The 20572-nt window shown below is 53.5% G+C and overlaps 1 protein-coding gene across 3 annotated transcripts in view; it reads right to left on the reverse strand.

The window, feature by feature from the left end:
• The window catches only part of HDAC4 (histone deacetylase 4), a 288152-nt gene that overhangs the window by 212528 nt on the left and 55052 nt on the right, over positions 1–20572 (reverse strand). Inside the window, exon 1 of one of the 3 annotated variants that reach the window (XM_032355374.1) lies at positions 3388–4896. The exons of the other annotated variants lie outside the window; for them this stretch is intronic. The gene's annotated coding sequence lies outside the window, so the exon portion shown is untranslated. Of the gene's footprint in view, positions 1–3387; positions 4897–20572 lie in introns of those variants that run through there. 3 annotated transcript variants of the gene reach the window in all.

Below are 20572 nucleotides of genomic sequence, written 5' to 3' on the forward strand. Positions count from 1 at the left end.
AAGGCCATGCCACAGGCATTCCCCACCCCCACCCAGGCACTCAGAGCTGACACCAGAATAGACCACTCCTGCCCCTTCCTTGTGGAAGCCACTCTGCTGGAGCCCAGAAAGGGGCAAAGGGCTTTCTGGTCTTTCTCTACCCTTTTTTGTATTTTTGCATATATAACACTATTTCTGCATGAATTATTTTCAAAAGAGAATGCCAAAATAAGTTCTACAAGTTTCCAGATTTGTAGGCAGGATAAATAAGAACTCAGTTTGGTTTTCAATCATGTTCAAATTATTTGCATATGTGCAGCTTAGTTTCATTTAGTTCCTAAATTCTAGCCATTCCTAGACAAATGGACCGATGAAACTTGCATTTCAAATTTAAATGTATTTATACACACACACACACACACACACACACACACATAAGTGCACACGCCCAGTTAAGTCTGTATAGACAAATCCTTAGCAAACATTTTTCTGAAGCCCATTACCTAAACACATTTGGTAACACAGCTGTCAACTGCCCTCACAGGCCATGAATCTCAAAGACATTCAAGATGACCACGCAGGCGGCAAACAGAGAAGGATCAGGTTACTTGTCTGTCAGAGGATGAAGAACTGTGGGTAAACTCAGAGGTGCAGTGCCACAGCAGAAATTCTCCTTGCTGTTTTAGACTGCCTACATGAGGGGATCATCACGTTTAAATAATGAGTTGATGATTCAGAATCTCAGAGAATGCCTCCAATAGTCCTGCTTCTAGAATCTGATGATGGATCTGGGGTCACAGATACCTAGCTTTTCCCCAGAAGTCTCATCTCTGAAGAAATCCCTAATTTCTGCTGTTTTCCTGGCACTTCCCATCTCTTCCTACACTTTGAACACAGAAGAAGTTCAGTCCCTGCTGGGATTCTTGGGCCGACGGTCGGTCAGATGGAGGCCGCTGCCCCAAGGTCAGAGGTCAGTGACTGCGACCAAGGAGAGTCAGTGACTGAGTCGGCTGACACCTGCACCCAGGCTGAGCGATCCTGAGTGAACACATGTCTGGGCCCTTCATGTAGCCTGTCCCTCAGTCGCCAGACCACAGAGACCTGACCATGCTCCAGGCTCCAGGCCTTCAGTCATCATGCAAAACCAAAGTCGGGAAAAATGTTCTTCATTTAAAACAAGCCATCGGACACCTGCTCAACAGCAAGGACTGCCACCGGGGCAGGGTCCCCAGCACTGCCCAGCCGATGACAGAACCGAGACCCTCAGACAAGGCCCCAGCACCCGCTTGGTTTAAAAGGTAACAGGGGTATGTGGTGGGGGATAGTAAGAACAAAGGCAGAACCCTCACCCCCTGGTACCCTGGACAACAGCTGGTGACCCTCACCTTGTTTCCCACCCAGTCCCACACTGAGCAGGGACTACTCAAAGAGAACCTTCTGGAAAAGGCTTCTGAGATGCATGGGATATTTGGGGATGCATAAGGAGGGCCTGAACCCCTTGTTCCCTTCTGCTCCACCTCCCTTGGGAGCTAGGCACCCCAAGCCTGGCACGACAGAGAACAGAGGCCAATGGGCACTGCAGGCCTGGGCACAATACTGGCCATGCTCCTCTTCCAGCCCTACACACGCTGGAGCTGCACTGCCAGGAAGACCCTTCTCAGGCTCTGCCTTCTCATGGCATCAGGTATCCAGAAGGGTCTCGAAACTGAACAAGAAGGAGGGCAAGAGCCCTGGGCACACAGAGCCTGTACCTAGAATGGGCTCTGTGCCCCAGTGTCTGTCCTCTGCCAGACGGGCGGCGGGGGGGGGGGGTCTGTACCCAAGACCCTCAGAGACACATGGGCTGTTTTCAGAAACACAAAGAAGGGATTATATTTAGCAACAAAGCACCACAGAGCCTGAGACGCAGACACGATGGCAGCCTCCCTGTGGTGCCCAATGGCCCCTGCTGGGGCGAGGCAGGCCTTACGGGCTGGCAGCCAGACCAGTCAGGAGTCCTGGGGGCCTGGTCCTCTGCATGGTGACAGCAACCCCGCCCCACCCGAAACCAGGGTGCTCCTGCACCTCGGCCTTTCACGGCTCACCGTGGGTTCTCAAGGGTCAAACAGCAGCTCCTGTTTGAGAAAATGATTTCAGGGAAAGTTCTATTTCCTTGGATAATTTTCTGACAACCACACTTAGTCTTCCAAACACCACTGGGTAGGTTTTTTCCAAGTTCTCTTTCTGAACAGTTGTAATGGAACAAGGCTGTTGGGGCGTTTCACGTTTTCTCCCAGGACAGGGATCTAGGACCAGCACACACATCTCCCCATGTCAAGGTGAAAATCTCTGCCCCCTGCTTCTGACGTTCCTACACACACTGAACACACAAAGCCCGGGGGCAACACCCAGCGGAGACTCCGTGTCCACCCGGAAACGAGGGCCCCACAGCCAAGAGCTGGGAAACCAAGCCGACCTGCTGCCAGAGGCCCGGCCTGGCTGGGATCCCTGCCACAGCCGCAGCAGTGAGACCCCAGGCACGGCACCCACTCTTTGGGCCTGTTTCTTCACAGTGAAATGGGGTTATAAAATGACCTGCTTGTACAGGTGTGTTCGAAGGATTCTGTAAGAAATTCCACTCGCGTGCTTAGCATGGGCCTAGCAGCCAGAGAGCAAAGCGTGAATGCTGGCTGTGGTTTCAGAGATGGCGGAGTGACAGCCCCGTGGGGAAGTTCGTGTCGGGACTTGATGGACCCACAGACCTGGCTCCACCTCACTGAGCTGGGCCCCTGGTGACACAGGACAACAAGATGATCTGAGTGGCAGTCAGCACAGATGTTCCTAACAAGAATGTGACAACCCGCTGAGGCTTTTAAAGAAACCCAGGGACAAGAAACTGCAGCCAAGATTCCTAGGTTTTTTTCCCAAGGGGTCTTCTTACCAAAGTACAGAATCGACAGATCTCTCTGGAAGACCAGCCAATGGAAAATCACAGTAAAGGAGATCGTCTTGATGTTTAGACAAGAACGAAACATGAGTGAGGCACCCCACTTCAGGGCAAAGCGGGGCATGTGTGGTACAGTCTCACAGGGCATGGGTGACGGGGCCTTGGTGTCCTGGGAGAGGACGGCAGCACCCCACAGCAGGGCACAGGGGTGGCGAACGGCCCCCTCCCCCAACGGGCAGTGCCCACGCCCCAGCGAACCGCAGATCCCCTTTCCACCTACCCCACACCCCAGCACAAGGCACAGAGGCTGGAGGGGAGACAGCAGAGGCCTCCGCTCTGCACCCGTGGAGTTCCAACATTCTAAGGTGACCAGCTAGCAAGTCGCCAGGCCACACGGGACGGCCCGTGCAGTTACAGAACGGGACACGGAGAACCCGCACAGTTTCCTCAGACGAGTGAATCGCAGCGGGTTTGCACTTTACCTTTAGCCAAGCCTCTGGTTTGCGTCCCGGCGGCCCCCCAGAGCCAGTCCTCTCAGGCCGTCGGGTCAGAGCAAGGAGGAGAGTCAGGCCGTGGCCTGCCGGCGCCCACTGATGAGGACTGCATCGCCCCGCCCCGACATCTGGTTTCTATTTCATCCCCGTGTTGTCACATTACATAACAAGCAGACGCTGCGCGGGCTCACCGCAGACGCAAGGCTCCGACGCCCAGAACACGGGCTCCGGCGGCCGACCGCCCCCACCACACCGCTGTGCACTTGACCTGGGCTCTGACAGCAAATGCCCTCCAGAGAAGACACGGGACTCCACCTGCTCCAACCGCTTCCTGAGACAGAGTCCCACTCCGAGCTCCTTCTCATTCCACATGCAGATGGGGGGAAAGCATCAGTTCTCTGCAGCCCGAGGTTCATTTTCCAGACCTTGGCCTCGGAGACATACAGGAACAGGCCACGGACTGGGATATGAGAATGGGCCAGAAGCCTCGGCAGCAAGGGCGGGTGTGGGCCCCCCAAGGGGAGAAGGCACACTTGAGGCCTGCGGAGGGAAAGCCTGGGAGCAAGCACTCTGGGAGCTCTGGGGCCGCGCTACAGAGCGGGCACTTCCCTCAGCTTGCTTGGGAAACAGTAGGATTCGTAGTAAGAAAGGCTGCCACACACACTCCAGGTCCCAAGCCAGCAGGAGCCCCTTCTGGGAGTGTGCGGCCCCTCCAGAGCTGCCAACCGCGAACTCAAGCCCCCTGAACCAGCCAACACAGGCCAGGGTCAGGTATGAGGGAGCCAGCAGCACAGAGCTTCCCCAAGGTCACCTGGAGTAGCCCATCAGCTCTAGGCAAGAAGAATCAGACCCTGCAGCCGAGGTACCCATCAGGCAGTCAAGCTACGGGCCTTCGTGCAAGCAGAAATCTAACCACTAAGCCACAGAGTCTCCTCGGCTGAGTGGCCCAGGGCAGCTGCCGACTTCCAAGTGAACCATTCTGCACAAAATCTAACCACCATGCCACGGAAACTCTCCTCGGCTGAGGAGTCCAGGCAATCACAGCCTCCTGGTAAACCACTCTGCACAAGGGGAAGTGAGAATTTAAATTTTTCTCTTATTACTACACAAAAACGGCCCGGCTGACTTGATTGGCAAGAAATTGAATGAGGCAGTGGACCTAGCGGTCTGCCCAGACACAGGCACAAGCCCCTGCACTACCCCACACCCGCCATCTCGCCCAGCCCTGGCCCAGGGCCCCGCAGACAGGACAGAACTGTTCAGTGGGCTTAAATCCCGCTCTCCTCCGGCGGCAGCAGACACATGTTGGGGGACAGTTATCTCAAGGACGACACTTATCAAGCAAGTGGCACAGTTCAACCCTAAGGGCGTGCAATGTCACAGAGGACCTAAGGTGGGCACCGCAGAAAGGCTGCAGAACGGCATGTTCCCTGAGCCCCGGAGGCAAAGAGGCTCAGACCTTCAGATGGAGAAACTGGCACAGGGCAGCCTCTCCCAGGATGGCTGGCTCTCCCCCGCCCCCGCCCCCCACCCCCTGCATGAAAAGGCACCACAGCAGAAGGAGATAAGCACCCACCAGCCCTGGACAAAGCAGACCAGACAATGTGCACGAGCGGGAGGAGGACACAGAGCAGAGCGGACTGTTGCAGAGGACATTACTGAGTCCTGCACAGGAACAGCCACACCCCTGCTACCTGGTGAGGGTCTTCAGGAAGATGTCCTATCACTGTATCAGTGTTTTCCCAACCTGGGTGCAGGGATGGGGCCCTGCACTGTGCCAAACTGGGCTTCTTGTTATCTAGTCTGACTATGGCAGGATCAAAGGGATCGACAGAGAAAAGCCCACATATGCTAGGGAGGGAGGCCAGGCTGGGGCCGCTGAGGGCAAAGCAGGAGCCACTGGAAAGCACACCTCTCTCTAAAGCAGACACGCAGCTATGAGGCCTTGACGGGATACCTGAGGCACCTCACCCTGCTGCAGGTGAGCCATGTCCAAAGCCACAGCCAAGGCCATGGCCGCTAGACAGCGAAGAAAATGAACCCTGACTTTAATCTGCCTGAACCATACAATGGGGCCAATATACTATACCGTATGCTCAGAACCACCTCTAAACATTCCATGCATCCTACAGCTGGCTGGCACAGGTGAGTCTCTTCAAATACCTGCGATCTCCCTCCAAACTCTTCAGACTTCACCAGCCATGTGTTGATTCCGGTCTCAGGCAGCTTTCCGTCTGGGGCAGTGAGACCAAACAAAGCAGGCCTCCCAAGGGCAAGTAATTCAACAGACCCCCCTGCCCCTCAGGAACAGGGTCCCCAGGGAGCGCTGCAGGCCTGGGGGCCATAGAGGCATCTATGTGAGCATGAGATCAACCACAAACTTGTGTCTATGACCACAGCGTGGGAAGATAGGGACAGTCCCTGAAGTGGCTCACGGTGATGACAGGTGAGTGGCAAACCCCCCACCCCCCACAGCATGCCCAACCCTTCCCATCCAGCTCCCTCTGTCAGGCTCCCCCTCTGCTTCCCATTCTGTCCTGCAGGGCCCTCCCCGCTGAGCAGGCAGGACACGTCAGGTCAGATCACAGTGATGGTGTCACAGCACACTCTTCCTCTCCCACCTGCTTCAGATTCAACTCTGTCATCTAATTCAGTAAAGGTCTGGGCTCTCTGCTGGTTGCCAGGGATGAAAGCACACCTGTTCCCACACAAGCAATAAAGAGGCCTGACTGGGAAGCCCCTGGGGCAGCTCCCAGACACCAGAGAGTACCCACTCCTCTCGAGAACAGCAGGCACCAGGCAACGCTGGAGCCTTGGGGATGAGGGCCACCAAACGTCCAAGGTCTGTGGAATGCTTGCCTGCCGGCCTGCCCACCCCTCACTTCCCCTTTGGCCCTCAAAACTGAACACAGCAGCTCCCAGACCTCCATGTCCCCAGGTCGGCCACTGGACACAAAGGGGCCTCTTGCCCCAGCTCCCAATGGAATGACTTCCAGAGAAGGGCACTGCCACTGGCATTCCCACAGAAGACCAGGCTTTCTTTCCTTGGGGTTGGGGATGGCATCGCCCATAAAGAGGGGAAACGAATAAACAGGGAAGCAGCCAGCAACCCCCAGAGGCTGTGCAGTGGCCGAGCCTTCTGGGAGAACACTAGGCGGGGGTCACCGGCCTGAGGATGAGGTTCCATGGCCACTGCCAGAGCCGAGCCCGAGTAGTGCCACCAGGAAGGCCTCGGGGCCACAGGACAAAGGCGACAGTCCCTGGTATCCACCTCTGCTTTTCCTCAAATGGCCTCTAAGGGAATGAGTCCCTGCCGGGTCGCATTACAAACCAATCCCACAATCCTCCCTGCAGCAGATGCCAAGGGTGTTTACCCACATTTACAAAACAGCTCAGGGGCACGGGATGGCTGTCTGGCCCGCCGTGCTTTTGGCCGGGTTGAGCAGTGTTAGTTCTATCTTACAAAGAAGAAAACAGAATCTCCCAGAGTTTCACAGCGCCTAGCCCCACCGGAGCTCTCTGCACCCTTTGGCGGTGGGACACCCATCCTCGCACTCAGCAGCCTTCACGGCATGCAAGCAAACACGCCTGGCGTCATTGGCACACTTGTTCCACACCATGTTGCAACGTTTGGCCCTGGCAATGCGGCCTGGCCGGTTCGGTAAGGGCTGTTGAGCTACACCCGTACAAAGAGCAGGAGGAAGCAGGCTCAGCCGGCGTCAGCTGTCTCCATCAGCAGACACACAACACCCAGCATCTCGTTCTGCACAGCCGGGAAATGTAGAAGACTCCAGTGTTGCTGGCAGGTTCCAGAAATGAAATGACACTGGAAACCGAGGGCTCTGTTGGCATGGAGGCCCCGCCTCATGCCTACAGGGCAGGGCTCTGGAACTCTCTCCAAGGTGAGGAGTAGAGGGCAGCATGACGGGGGAGGGTGGCCTGGGCTCTCCCCAATCACACACATAGCGATAAAAGTGCTAGAACTTCATATTTGTGTTTCAAACACACAGGAAAATGTACACTTTAAACTGCATTCCACACCAAATTCCCATGCTGAGACTTTCTAACAACCCCAAAGCAGCCTCTCCCCAGGGGTTGCAGCAGGGGGACCTGCAGGCAGGGCTGGCCTTATCCCTCGGGGACCCCTGAGACTCAAGAGTTCAAGAAGGACCACCTGACATGCTCCCTGGAAGCAGAGACCGCATGGTCCCCTCAAGCACTAACGTAACGTGCTAAGGAGACAGAGGATACTGCTCAGTAGAAGTATCAGTGAAAAATCCCAAGTCACAAAAATCACAACCAGCTTTTCTCAGTTGAGACTTGAGGGATCTTAGCAACACAATAAAATCATCACCGTCAATCAAAAGGCACCAGATGCCAATGCATGCTCACGGGTGACCTCACCCAGTGTCCCCCGGAGCTGGGGCTGGACAGCAGACAGGGCAGGCCAGCCTGCGGGGCAGAGTGGCATTTGGAGGGCCGGGGCAGGGGGACACTGCCTCCTAGCCAAATCATCTCAGTGCCGTCACCATGCCCTCTGCCCTGGGATCCAAGTCCACGAGGGGCCAACGAGAAACAGTGCCATCCCGGATCAGCACAGATGGTAAGGAGCCACCAAGCCCCTCTCCACATAAAGCACAGACCTTGAGCGTGCATCTCCTCCATGGTCGCCGAGGAGTCAAACACAGTAAGCACACACATGGGTACATACATGCACGCACGCGCACGTACACACACACACACACACACACACACACACAGGATTTTACATTCTGCCCTTTCTTCCTCCATTATTTGAAAGTGGAAAAAGGCCAGGAGTAAAAATCTCCCCTATCGTCCTCCATTCTAAAGCAACCACTTGGCTGTTATTTACAATTTTGATAAGAAAAATGAAGCACCGCACAGTTACAGAGGAAAGGCAAGTTCATGGTTTTCCTTGTGTGTCCAACTAAATTACAACTTCCACATCTGCCTTCTGTAAAAACGAACAGAGCTGCTGAAACAAGAACCATGGCCCCTTTGCCAGCACAGTACAAGGACAGGAGGTTCATCTCTTGGCGACCGTCGGGGTGCTCAGCCGGCTCTCAGCACTGTGCTCAGCTGGCAGAAATCTGCAGCCTGTCCATCGACTCTGGCGCCACGGAGCAGCCTGGCCAAGCGGACAGACAACTGCAGCCGACCACAGGGCCCCTGGTCCACGGCCCAGGGCCAGCACAGCCGATGGCCTCAGGCATACCACCTTCCTTCTGGGCTCCTTGGTCTCTGCAAGAAGTGTTGTAGGTCCTCCCAGGACAACGGTGTTCCCGGCTGGCAAGAGCTCTGTACACGTCGGTGTCCTCACACTGGCCAGGGGACACACTCCACGCCGGCAGGGTTGAGGGGTGGGGAGTCCGGGAGGACATGTCCTGGGAAGACATTTTGGGGGGCTTCGCCTAGCATACAGAGGGTGTGCAAGGGCTGGGGGCTGAAAGAAAGTAGTGGTAAGAAGAGAAGCTCCATGACCCAGGCTTGAGCTCTGTGCCCCGGAATGTGGGGCAGCCAACGGGAGCCTGAGGGGAGGGTGGCGGGAGGCTCTGCTGGCTCCTCACACGGCTCCCGGCTCCCCAGCTCCTTCTCCAACCGGCACACCGATGTGCTCAGCAGTTGAGTCTGGCTTCTGCTCTCACTCAGTTCATCATTTTAAATATACTCTTAACGGAAACAACCAAAGGACTTGACAAGAGCAGCTGACATAAATGTCCCCGCAGCAGCCAGTGAGTCAGCCCACCCGTATGACAGCGAGGGGGCAGAGCAGAGCCCGAGAGATGGCCACACACGGGAAGCGTCCCTGAAGGCATAGGCCCACTCTGGGCAGGGTGGGATGGCCGAGACAGCCCTACAGTGTGCAGGGGGCTCTTCACAGCCTCTCAGGAGGCAGCGTGGTCAGGAACAGCTGCAGCTGTTAACACCACTTAACAGATATGGCTGGTCAGGCCTCAGCACCCCCCAAACCCCAGATCTGCCAAGGTAGCCACCAGAGACGGTGGCAAACCAAGTTTGTTCCTTGTGAAAACAAGTGTCCTCAGAGAAAGCCAGAGTGAGCTGTTAAGAGAAGCCTCTGAGACTGGCAATGTGGCCTCTGAGTCCAGCAGTGTTTCGAGCTTTCTCCAAGCCTAGCTGGCCTGTCAGAAGAGCAAAGAGACCCTCTAAGGCAAGAGCTCTCAGTGGCTGACGCAGACAGGCATCAGCACGCAGGCCAGGGCCCAACCTCAGGCTGCCACCTAACTCAGCCACGGCTCACTGGGTCACTGCTAAAGGCCATAGCTAAAGGCCAGGAGACCACGCAGGGGGCTGAGCTGGAGGGGAGGGGACCGCGGCTCCCTGGGGAGGGGGGGAAGCTTGTCAATATCCTTGCTGAAGAGACACAGCCCTGCCCAGCCCAGACACGGATGGGTTGGGCAAACCTAACAAGAAGATTTCCCTGGGGGTGGGAGGTCTGTGACCCAGATCACCTGGCAGTGGTTCAGGGGAGACTCCAAACCGAACATCGAGACCTGACAGGCCTAGAGGCAGACGCACCCGGACCTGAGTCCCTGGGAATCCTCACAGGCCTGGGTTGCTCTGGCACCAGGCAGATACAGACACACATGCTCCATGGAGAAGCACGCTGTCAACCTCAAAAGAACGTCTGTAAATCATCACAAAGCAGAAAGTCACAACTGAACATCAAAAGCAGGGGGAAAACCCAGGGAGCAGAAGTCAGGCCAGGACAGACTTCAGTTACAGGAAAATCTGATCTGACCACGAAATATGTGTCCACACCAGGCGTGAAGAAACAGACAGGGTCATCCAAGGAGCCAGCAGCTATTGGGGACTGTCACTCAGCAGCCGCACAGCCCTGGACCCTGGAAGCTATCCCTGTGCCTCAGTCTTTCCCTGGCCGGAGAGGGACAGGAGCAGCCAGACCCTCCACGCTAAGGGCACAGGCGCACTCGTGCATCGCAGTGGAAATGCCAGCACAAATGGTACAAGCGTCATGCAGGCAGATCAGCCAAAATCCAACCCAGTTATGTATCTGCCCATCTTCTGTCGGAACCCCTCTGCAGGTGAACTGTGAAGGCGCAGGTCTGGCGGGGGAAAGCACGTCTGCATGAGGTCATCCCCAGGCAAGTGCAGGAGCCCACCTGCCGTCCAAGCGCAGACCAGGGGCTCTGGGGAGGCACGGCAGGCCTTCCAGGACATGCTCGGACGTGAAAAAGCCATGGGCAAGAGAGCTACAGGTACAACATCCCTTAGTGCAAGACAGAATCCAAGATAAAATACATGTGTTTGCTGTTTTGTCCAGAAGGCAAATCAGAAGAGTAAGGGCAGGGGTGGGCACAGGGTGGACGGACAGGCCTGGCCGGGCAGGGACACCACTCTCTGAGTCCAGTTTCTCACATGTCATTGGCTTTAGGGACTGTGCTCGCTCGTGTCTCACATACTCAAAAAATGAAAATAAATAAAATCAAAAAGTATGACACAAACAGAATACAATACAAATACAAACAGAAACAAAATGAACCAAACCACATTTCAAGTGAGTAATGCAAGCGCACAAGGGCGGGGCCGGGAGACTAACGCGTCAAAGAATGACCCCCAGCCCAGTCATTTTGGGACACAGTATCCAGACTCTGGACGATATGCCCTCAACAAATATGGAACCCCAGCTGGTGGGTCTCTTTCTCACAGAAGTGTGAATTAACAATTGCTTTCTGAGCATTCTGCAAGAAAGCAAGTAAGCAAGGATGTGATGGAGGCTGGGAGCAAAGGTTCTCATCGTGGGAGGACGGGTGACAACACGGAAAAGAGTGTGAGCCGTGGGCCTGCAACACAGGGCTGGAATGAGAGGTGTCCGTGTGAGCTCTGTGGTTCATGCAGACACACGGAACTCCATGTGGGTGGGAGGGGTGTGTGCGTGCGGCACGTGCATCTGTCTCCTAGCTCCCCCGACTCCCAGGCCACGGAAGTGGTCAGCTTTCTAAACGCCAGGCCCTGAGAACCAGAACCACTTGGGGAAAGAGCAGACTCCCGGTGGGTGGCTGGGAAGGCCCCAGGGAAGCCAGACGACCTTCCTGCATCAGAGACAGCAGAGGGGGCCCCTGGAGCACTGGGGACCTACCAAAGGCGCCAGCAGGCAGGGGCTGCCAACGGGTAAACAGGGACACTATGGACACCAGGATCAATCAGGTCAATGACAGCTTAGAACCCAGTTAATAAAATAAGAAGCCAGGTGCCTGGGTGGCGCGTTGGTTAAGCGACTGCCTTCAGCTCAGGTCATAATCCTGGAGTCTCAGTGGAGAGTCTGCTTCTCCCTCTGACCTTCCCCTTCTCATGCTCTCTCTCATTCTCTCTCAAATAAATAAATAAATTCTCTAAAAAAATAAAAATAAAATGAGAATCCATGACTCCAAATTCATGTAAATAAGCAAATACATAAGGAAGAAAGGGAAGTTCTCTAGAGCAGAAAGCTGGCCACGGCATGTAGTGAGGACAGCACAAGAAGCCCACCGTTCAGCCACTGTCACCACCGTACCTGTGGCCGCTGAAGGAAGCAGGGGACTCATTGAGGCTTCCATCATGCGTAAGTCTGGAGTTTCTATTACCAAACCCATCTCCTTGTTCTTGGACTTTTCTACTAATTATTGGCAAAGAGAAAATAGGTGGGTTGTAGTGAGGGAGTCTTTTCTTCGGCCTCTGAGTGAACCTATTTTGGTTTTGCAGACCCAAACAAAATGGCCTGCCTCACAAGCGACACCCAGGGGAGGTGCTGAGTCCCTGCCTACGTGAGCACAAGGCCTCTGGGGCGTCCCAGCCAGAGGAAAGCTGACTTCCACGTTCTGATCATCTTTAACCTATTTGTTAAACTATTTATTTCCTCCCGATCAGGGTTTTTTTTTAATTACAAGAACTGGAGTACTCATCAATCTCCTATTTTTCCTAAACATTCTCCTGTACCTGCATGAATTTTGTAGTTTCGCTGCAATGACAACATTCCCGTCATAAAATCCTCGGTGACGATCAACCATACAATGTGTTCTTCTATTCTCTCCCCCAGCACTCTGCTCAGGGCTTCCATCTCTGCTCATGAGTAAACTTCGCATACGATTTTTGTTTTTTTGTTTCTAACAAGCTCTAGAATTAGGGCGCTTACATCTCATAAAACAGGATAACACTTCTCGAGGCTTAGAACCAGTCTCGAAGCGAGTGGGTACTGTGTGAACTTTGAGAAAATACGGAGCAATCCCTTAAGGAGCAGGTACTTTTTTTTTCAAGATTTTATTTATTTATTTGAGGTGGAGGAGAGAGGGAGAGAACGAGCAGTGGGGAAGAGCAGAGGGAGAGAGAGGGAGAAGCAGACTCCCGGCTGAGCTCGATCCCAGGACCTGCAGATGGTGACCTGAGCCAAGGCAGACTCTTAAACGACTGAGCCACATACTTTTAAGGAACATCCGGCTGGGTCCTTTACCAACAAGTCCCAAGTCTTTACAAGCTCCGCTTAGAGACAGCTAGCTCATGCTGCTTCTTAGCAGGGAAAAGGATGCTTCTCTTCTGTGTTGGGTGTCGACATTGGAAATGAGCGACCTGTGCTCTGGCTCACGGCTGATGGAGGCGGTCTGACTTCCCAACTAAGTGCTGAGAACCCTTTCTTCCAGGGGCTTCCTTCCAGGTGACTCTCTGTCCTACTCGTGCAGAGACCTACTGTGTGCCTTGTGCCCAGGTCCCTTCTGTCCGGCAGCCAAAAGCACCCATCCCCCCATCCGGCTGAATTCAGAGCCCTGCTGCTGATGGCGTTCTGCCTCAGGTCGGATGGTCCTGCAGCACCCCCCACCCCACCACACCCTTTCATCTGGGCCTGTGCAATGCAGGGAGGCAACAGTGGGAACTCTCACTTTGATGGCAAAAATAAAAGTGTTCATTTATTGAGAATGTTTCTACCCAAACTACCTATCAGATGTGTTTTCTTCTTTGCTCTTGGAACTCTCCTGGCTCTTCTGTTTGTTTTCTTTATTATGTGACACTTCTAATCCTGTTGTCATTTATTCTCCGTGTGACAATATTTTTTGGACACTGTGGGTCCAGAAGACGCATTCTAAAGACTCCCCCTCATCTACAGGCTTTCCTGAAGTTTGCCTTTTTGCAAATTGACAAACAAACGTTAAATGAGAACAAAAATTCTAGTAAATTCATTCTTCAGCAGCTGCATATGTATTTACATAATAAGTCAGAACAATTTATGATTAAATGCAACATAAATACAAGGCAAACACAAAATAATTTGTCATTTTCAATAGCTGTAACTCCCGCCCTCGTGGTGCCTGTGGACCGGGGGCGTGAGGCCACATCTGTCGTCCCTCAGGTCTGCCTGCCCACCAGGTGAGACCACAGAAAACCCTAGACCACAAGGGGCCAGCGCCCCCCAACCCAGGTGTACCCCCAATACACAACCACACAGGAGCAACACTTCCCTTGACAGCCATCACTCTTCCCAGCCTCCTCGGGCCCGAGGGTCAGAACACGAAGGACAAAGTAATGGTAAGTGCTTCCACAAATATACGCCTATCGACACCTAGATGGCTTAGAACAGCAGCTCTCACGGTTTTTAGACTCAGAGCCCCTCCACCCCCTTAAAAATTACTGAGCATCCCAAAAGCCTTTTATGTGGCTCTACCTATCACTATTTGCCATATCATAAGCTACAACTGCGATCTTTTTCAGTGTTCATTTAATTCATTCAAAAATAATAATGTCAATGAATGTTAGATGAATTACCTATTTTAATGAAAAAATAGGTATCTTTTCCAAAACACAAAAACAAGGAATGAGCAGAGTGGCACTGTTTCACGCGGGTGAGCCTCTGTGGGGTCTGCCTTGGGGTAAGTTAGTGGGACGGTCACACGGGCTTCTGTGCGGTGTCTGTTGGGACAGATCGTCGGGGCGGAGAGACAAAGGCAGCCCACATCAAAGAAACGTGGTTGGGAGGGTGAGTGCGGTCCCAGCCCAGCAGGGCCTGCGGCCTTTCTGATTTGGTGGCAGGTGGGAGCCTGGGCAAGGCTGCTTGGGTCAGTGACACTGTGGCCATGACCCCCAACAGTGAGGACCCCCACCCGCAAGCTCTGCAGACCTGACTGCATCAGGGGCTGTGCTGTGAGGGCTCCTGACCCCAGTCTGTGACATCAGGACCGGTCACACGGAAAAGCACCAAGCTCTCCCTGAGACTGACCTGACACGTGTCATTAGACACCATGGTGGGGCTGAGGGCGGGGGGTGCACGGGCTCTAAAATTCCAGTTTCCACTTGAGAGCTGAAATGTCATCACTGGCAACACACCCTGTCAGCTGTTTTCCTTAAAGTGACAGCCGAGTTCGTTTTTCAGAAAGTAATTGGCAAGTGCCGAAGTCTGAACACCCACAGTTTATCCATCAGCTGTCCTTTCAAGGACAGATGGCATCCCACGAAATAAGGGCTCGTTCCGCGGGCAACCTGGTCCCACAGCGCTCTCCTGGGGATGAGCACCACGCCGGCCCATGGCCCCAGGGTGCTGTGTGTGCAGCCCATGTCGTCAGAGTTCTAAACACACTTGTACCTCCAGGGCGGAGACAGAAATACTTGGTGACACTAACTGCTGTCCTGCCTCATCGAGAACTTTCCTAAGTGAAACTGCCAGGAACCTGAGGACCACTGGACCCGGGCCCGCCACGACCCGGCAGCTTTGCCCACAGTATGCCCACCCACCAGGAAAGATGTCAGCCCGGCGAGAAGAAAAGCCACCTCTCGATTCATAAATATAGCTCTGACCTCGCAGAGCTTCGCGGGGCCCCAGGGGCCTACCAGCCACACCTCCAGCACGATGCACTCAGGAAGACAAATCATAATACAGTCCAAAAGGAAAAACACCATGAGCCTCGGGATGAGGTTAAAAAAAAAAACCTCTTGAAGTAGAAGGTTCTGCATACAAGAAAATGGACTACTGCCCAGAGCAGGTACCAGGTCCAGATCAAGCTGATCCCCTTTCCCACAAAACTATTCAATCAAGTCACTGAACACGTCACAAGCTCTCAGTGCTGCTGCAGGATGTGCCCCCGGCTTCTCTGCCATCTGTGGGAAGCCGCCGCCAGGTCCTCCAGATCCCACCTGCAGGGCTCGCACCCGGACACATACTGCTACCCTGTCTGCCCACCATCCCGCCAGCCCACCCCCAGCTGCATCTCACCCTCAGCCAAACCTGCATCAGTTCAGCATCCCGCCTCCTGCCTGAGCTCACTGGAGGTGAGTACGGCCCTACTCAAAACCCCTCAGAGGCGTCCTCAAACTCAGAACCAATCCACGTTATGGGGCCGGCCATGACCTTCCTCGGTGCACCCTCTCACCCCCCCCAAGCCCGCTGCACGAACACCTGACACCACACGGGAGGGGCTAAGTTTAGAGACAGGAGCACCAACTGCCTGGCAAAATTCCTCGAGTGAGTGACTTCCTTCCTCGAGGCCTCCGTTTTCTATCTGTAGAATGGGATACTGTAGGGATGATAAACTCCCTCCCAGGCAGTTACAAGAATTAAACCCACAAAGATGGAGAAAGCACTTAGAGAAAGTGCCAGTTACACCCAGACTCACCCAATGTTGGCCACTTGTACTATTATGCAGTAATTCACTTGTCTACTGTATGATATCTCTAGGAGCACTGAGCGATACGGACAGGGGCTTCTCCTGTGTGGTTCCCCAATAGATCCCTGTGCTCTGAGGCTGGAATGTAAGCGTGGCTCAATCATTGTCCCTCAGTTCAGTGAGTGAGGCGGGGACAGGAGCAGCAGAGGAAAGCTCTGGGACGTTTCCGGATTTTCCGTCTGCCCTGGCACATGTCTGCTACCTCAGAATGGCGGCCTGGGTCGGTCTCTTGGTCCCATCCCCTGCAGCCCCACACACAGGACGGACAGGTGGCATGAACATGGCCACAGGAACATGCGGTCCCTACTCTCTGTCCATCGGGGAAGGAGCCCTGCAGACCAGCTGCTGCTCGGCAGCGGAGCGTTACCCTCACACCCGGCTGGGGGCCGCGTGGCCACTAACATAGGAGGGGCAGCCTCCTCCTATGTTAGTGTGTGTGCCCTTTGTCCCACCAATGCTATTTCTAGGCCTTTACCCCATTAAATCTAGAATAATAAAAGCAACCAGCTCCAAATTCAGAGACAGAGATCTAAGAGCATCCCACTGGAGTGTTGCTTACTCCAGAAAAAAACATGGGAGTCCCACTAGCAGAGGACGTTTAAGGACAGAAATAGTATGCGGCTACCACAGTGCCCTCTGGTTCCTCAGGTCCATATAGACGTGGGTGCAGCGGTGCCCAAGGGGAGAATCTGTTCAAGGCAGACTGTGCGGCTCTCCTGAGAATGGTGTCCCTCAGCTGCCTGTGGTACATTCGGGACACGAGAGTGTTTTCTCTTCTTTTTTATGTATTTCAGCATTGTGTGAATGTGAAACGACCTTAATTCTTATAATCAGGAAAAAAAAGTATTTTCCCATTTATTAAATACACTGTTTTCACAAGAACAAAATCCACGGAGCTCGCCGATCCTTTGAGAGCCTGCGCTGTGGAAGAGCCACTTCTGGGCATTCCGTGGGATCAGACAAAGGAAAAAAACCCAGTCTCTGCCTTCCAAGAGTTGGTGTGTTCGTGGGAGAGAGGAAGGCCCACCCTCAGGCCTCTCCATAAGGTCCCTCTGGAGCCTGGGCTGGAGCAGAAGGCAGGCCCAGGGGCAGTGGCAAAAGCAGCTGACAGCCGGCCACTCCATGGCATGCGGCGAGGGGAAGGTGGGGCTCGGGGACAGCAGGTCCCACACACACAAGCCTATGCAGCCAGAAGAGGCCCGCCCCCCAAGTAGGCAGAAGTATCACAAAATTCCCAGTTTTCACAGTAAAGACAAGAACATACATTGCTACTGAAATGTTTGACTTACAAGAAACAGGGACATTTTCAATATGAAATACACCTTCCGTAGCTTCCCTATGAAGTAAGCTATAAAACGTGTATCTGGCTGGGGACACACACACACCACAGTGTGCAGTTAGGGAGCCCTGACAAAGGGCCAGTGTGACTTCTAAAACGCTAAGGATCGACATGGTGGAAACTGGGACACTGGATGGCAGCTAAAGGAAAGAACTGTAACAGAACCACAAGAAACTGTGTGTTTGAGCAGTATTTTCAAACACAAAGTACTCAGACAATCCTGAATTTCAAACCCACACTGGCCACCATGCAAAGGCAAGACTGCAGCCACAATGAGCTGAAAGAAAGCTGGCCCAGAGACGTCCCACCAGAAAAGCACTCTCCACTATACTCACCACTGCGGAACCCAACAGGGCGGCAGACACAGAGTGTTCCCCAAGATAGAGAAGCTGCTAGAATAGCAACCTGGGTCTTTAAGTGGTTGCAATATAAGGGCAACAACACTTGAATGCATTTAAATAAAATCAATAAACCCTGTAATAGTAAAGTTCCCTGTGAAATCCACAGCCCTGGTGTATTTGTCCTGGCAGATACTGGGCCAAAACCAGGAGTCCACCGTGAGCGGCCAGCAGTGGCTTCCCCACCCTGCAGCCCGCCTGGACTGTGTAGTGACCACTGTAGCCTGAGTCCCTGGGAAGAAACCTACTGATCAGGACTCATGCAGACAAGTGGAGAGACTGGCCCGCAGAGGATAACTCATGTGGACTGTGGCCAATGGACAGCATATCCACAGGGAACCTAGGCTGAACCCCAGGGGCCTGTCTTCTGTAGGAAGCCATGGAGGCCACCCTCAAACTCTCCAGCCCTGGGGAACTGGAGAAACAGAAGGGGGTGTGGATAAAGTGCCAACTTAGGGACACAGTGGTAGTAGGGACTAGAGCTGGGGAGGGAGGAACTGTAAATGTGGGTGCAACATCCCATTGGACAAAGAATGCTACATGTACTGACACAGGACGGCAGGCCACTCACCATGCTTCTGTGAAAACCAGAAACAAAAAAACCTCCACAGCTTTTAAAAGCAAGCCAGGCCCTCTTCAATACCAGCGCTGGGACAACTAGATCCACAAGTGAAGTGTGAGGAGGGACCCCTACTTCCTCATGCCATAAACAAAAATTAACTCAGTATAGACAACAAAAATTAACTCAGTATAGACTTCTCACCTACATATAGGAACTGAACTCATAAAATCCGTAGAAGAAAATGGGAGAAACTCATGACTTTGAATTTGCCAAATGGATGCTTAGACAGGATACCAAAAGATACAAGCAACAGGAGAAAAACAGATACAGGGGACCTCATCAAGATGAAAAACTTGTGCACAGGAAGAGGGATTACAGAGCAAAAAGACAGCCCACAGAACGGGAGGAAATATGTGCAAAGCATATATGCAGAATACAAATATATCCCACGACTCAGCAACAAAATAACAATCACAAAATGAGCAGAGGACTGGAACAGACATTTCTCCAAGGAAGGGGTATGCGTGGCCAACAAGCACACAAACAGATGCTCCATTCATCAGACATCAGGGAAACGAAGAGTGAAGCCACAGTCAGATACACCTCGCATTACGAGAATGGCAAGTGTTCAGAAGCAGCTAAAGCGGGCACAGAGATGCTGGAACCCTCCCGCGTTGCTGTGGCGGGGGAGGGTAGGGGGACATAACATGTGCAGTCACTGTGGAAACCAGTTCGGTGGTTTTTTGAGAGTTAAACACGACATTACCACCCGGCAATTCCACCCCTAGGTGCGTACCCCGAAGATCTGAGAGCAGAGACCCCGCATGGACACTGTCAAGTCAGTGTTACTCACAAGATGGCATTATTCACAAGAGCCAAAAGAAACTACTCACGTGCCCCTCCACGGAGGAAGGAATAAACACAATGTGGTCTGTCTACATGGGGGAATATTATTCGGCCTTAAAAAGGAAAGACAGCCTGACACGGGGCTACAACAGGGACAAACGTCGAGAATACCGTGCTGAACGAAACCGGCCAGACACAGAAGGACACAGCCTCCACGACTTCACCTGTGAGAGTCCCAGAACAGACAAATCCACAAACACAGAAAGGAAGCGAGGTTTCTAGGAGCTGGGGCGGGGGGCAGGGAGGGGCGGGGGCAGGGGGCCCTCAGGGTTTAGTGGGCGCAGAGTTCCTGTTTGGGAAGACAAGGAAATTCTGGAGATGGACAGTGCTGACAGCCGCGCCAGAGTGTGAATGTACGTAACGCCACCGAACAGTGCGCGTAAAACTAGCTAAAAGGGTCCATTTTATGTTCTTTCTATTTCACACCAAAAAAAAGGCACTGTGAGCCAGGAAATTAGAATATCTGTTGGTAAACAGATTACAGTAATACCCAAGTGTCAAAAGAGAGTAAGGGACTGCTTCATTAAGTGATACAGAATGGTCTTCAAGAAGTAACGTGAAAAAATGCAAAGGGGTGAGAAAAAGCAACAGACGGCAGTATTCTTTAAAACCTGTATGATTCCCCCAGGAGCTCTTGGGAGTTTCTGCCAAGTGTCCCAGTGAAGCCAGCAGCTTGCCACTCCCCTCCCCCAGAGCACCCCGTGCACAACACCTGGGGACTCTCCCAACGGCAACCTGGGGCACGTGAGAATTCCGCACACCAGCCCCATTCCCACAGAGGACACCCCAGTCATGTTCCTGAAGAGAAGCCCAACAGAAGCCCAGAGACCCCGCCATCACCCATCCTGTGAGTTCAAGCACAAGACACAAAGACCAAGGGAGACCACATCACTTGCTCCCGGTCCCTAGCAGTCTGCACCTGTTTCTGGAGAACACTCCACTCTTGACTGTGACGATGGACTAACCTAATGGCCTTCCTGAACTACCATTTCAGAATCTCTGATTGGTAGAACCCCGAGGAAGCCTGGCTCAGCCCTCCCCAGCCACCAGTTTCTGCAAGCACGCAGCTCAGCCTCACTGTCCGCCTGGAACAGAAGCAGCCCCTACCCCCTTCCATGAGCTGATGGCATAAATGAAGCTCAGGTCTCATGAGCACTGCCCCCTGAGGGCCCAGGGGCTACGGTAGACAAGCAGCGTGGTCCTAGGAGCCCTCACACAGAATACATAGCACACATAGCGGGCTCCGGACACCTGCTCTGTGAGCCCCGGTGTTCAGGAAGCAAGG

The sequence above is a fragment of the Mustela erminea genome, chromosome 8 (assembly GCF_009829155.1).
Source record: "Mustela erminea isolate mMusErm1 chromosome 8, mMusErm1.Pri, whole genome shotgun sequence".
Classification (NCBI taxonomy): domain Eukaryota; kingdom Metazoa; phylum Chordata; class Mammalia; order Carnivora; family Mustelidae; genus Mustela; species Mustela erminea.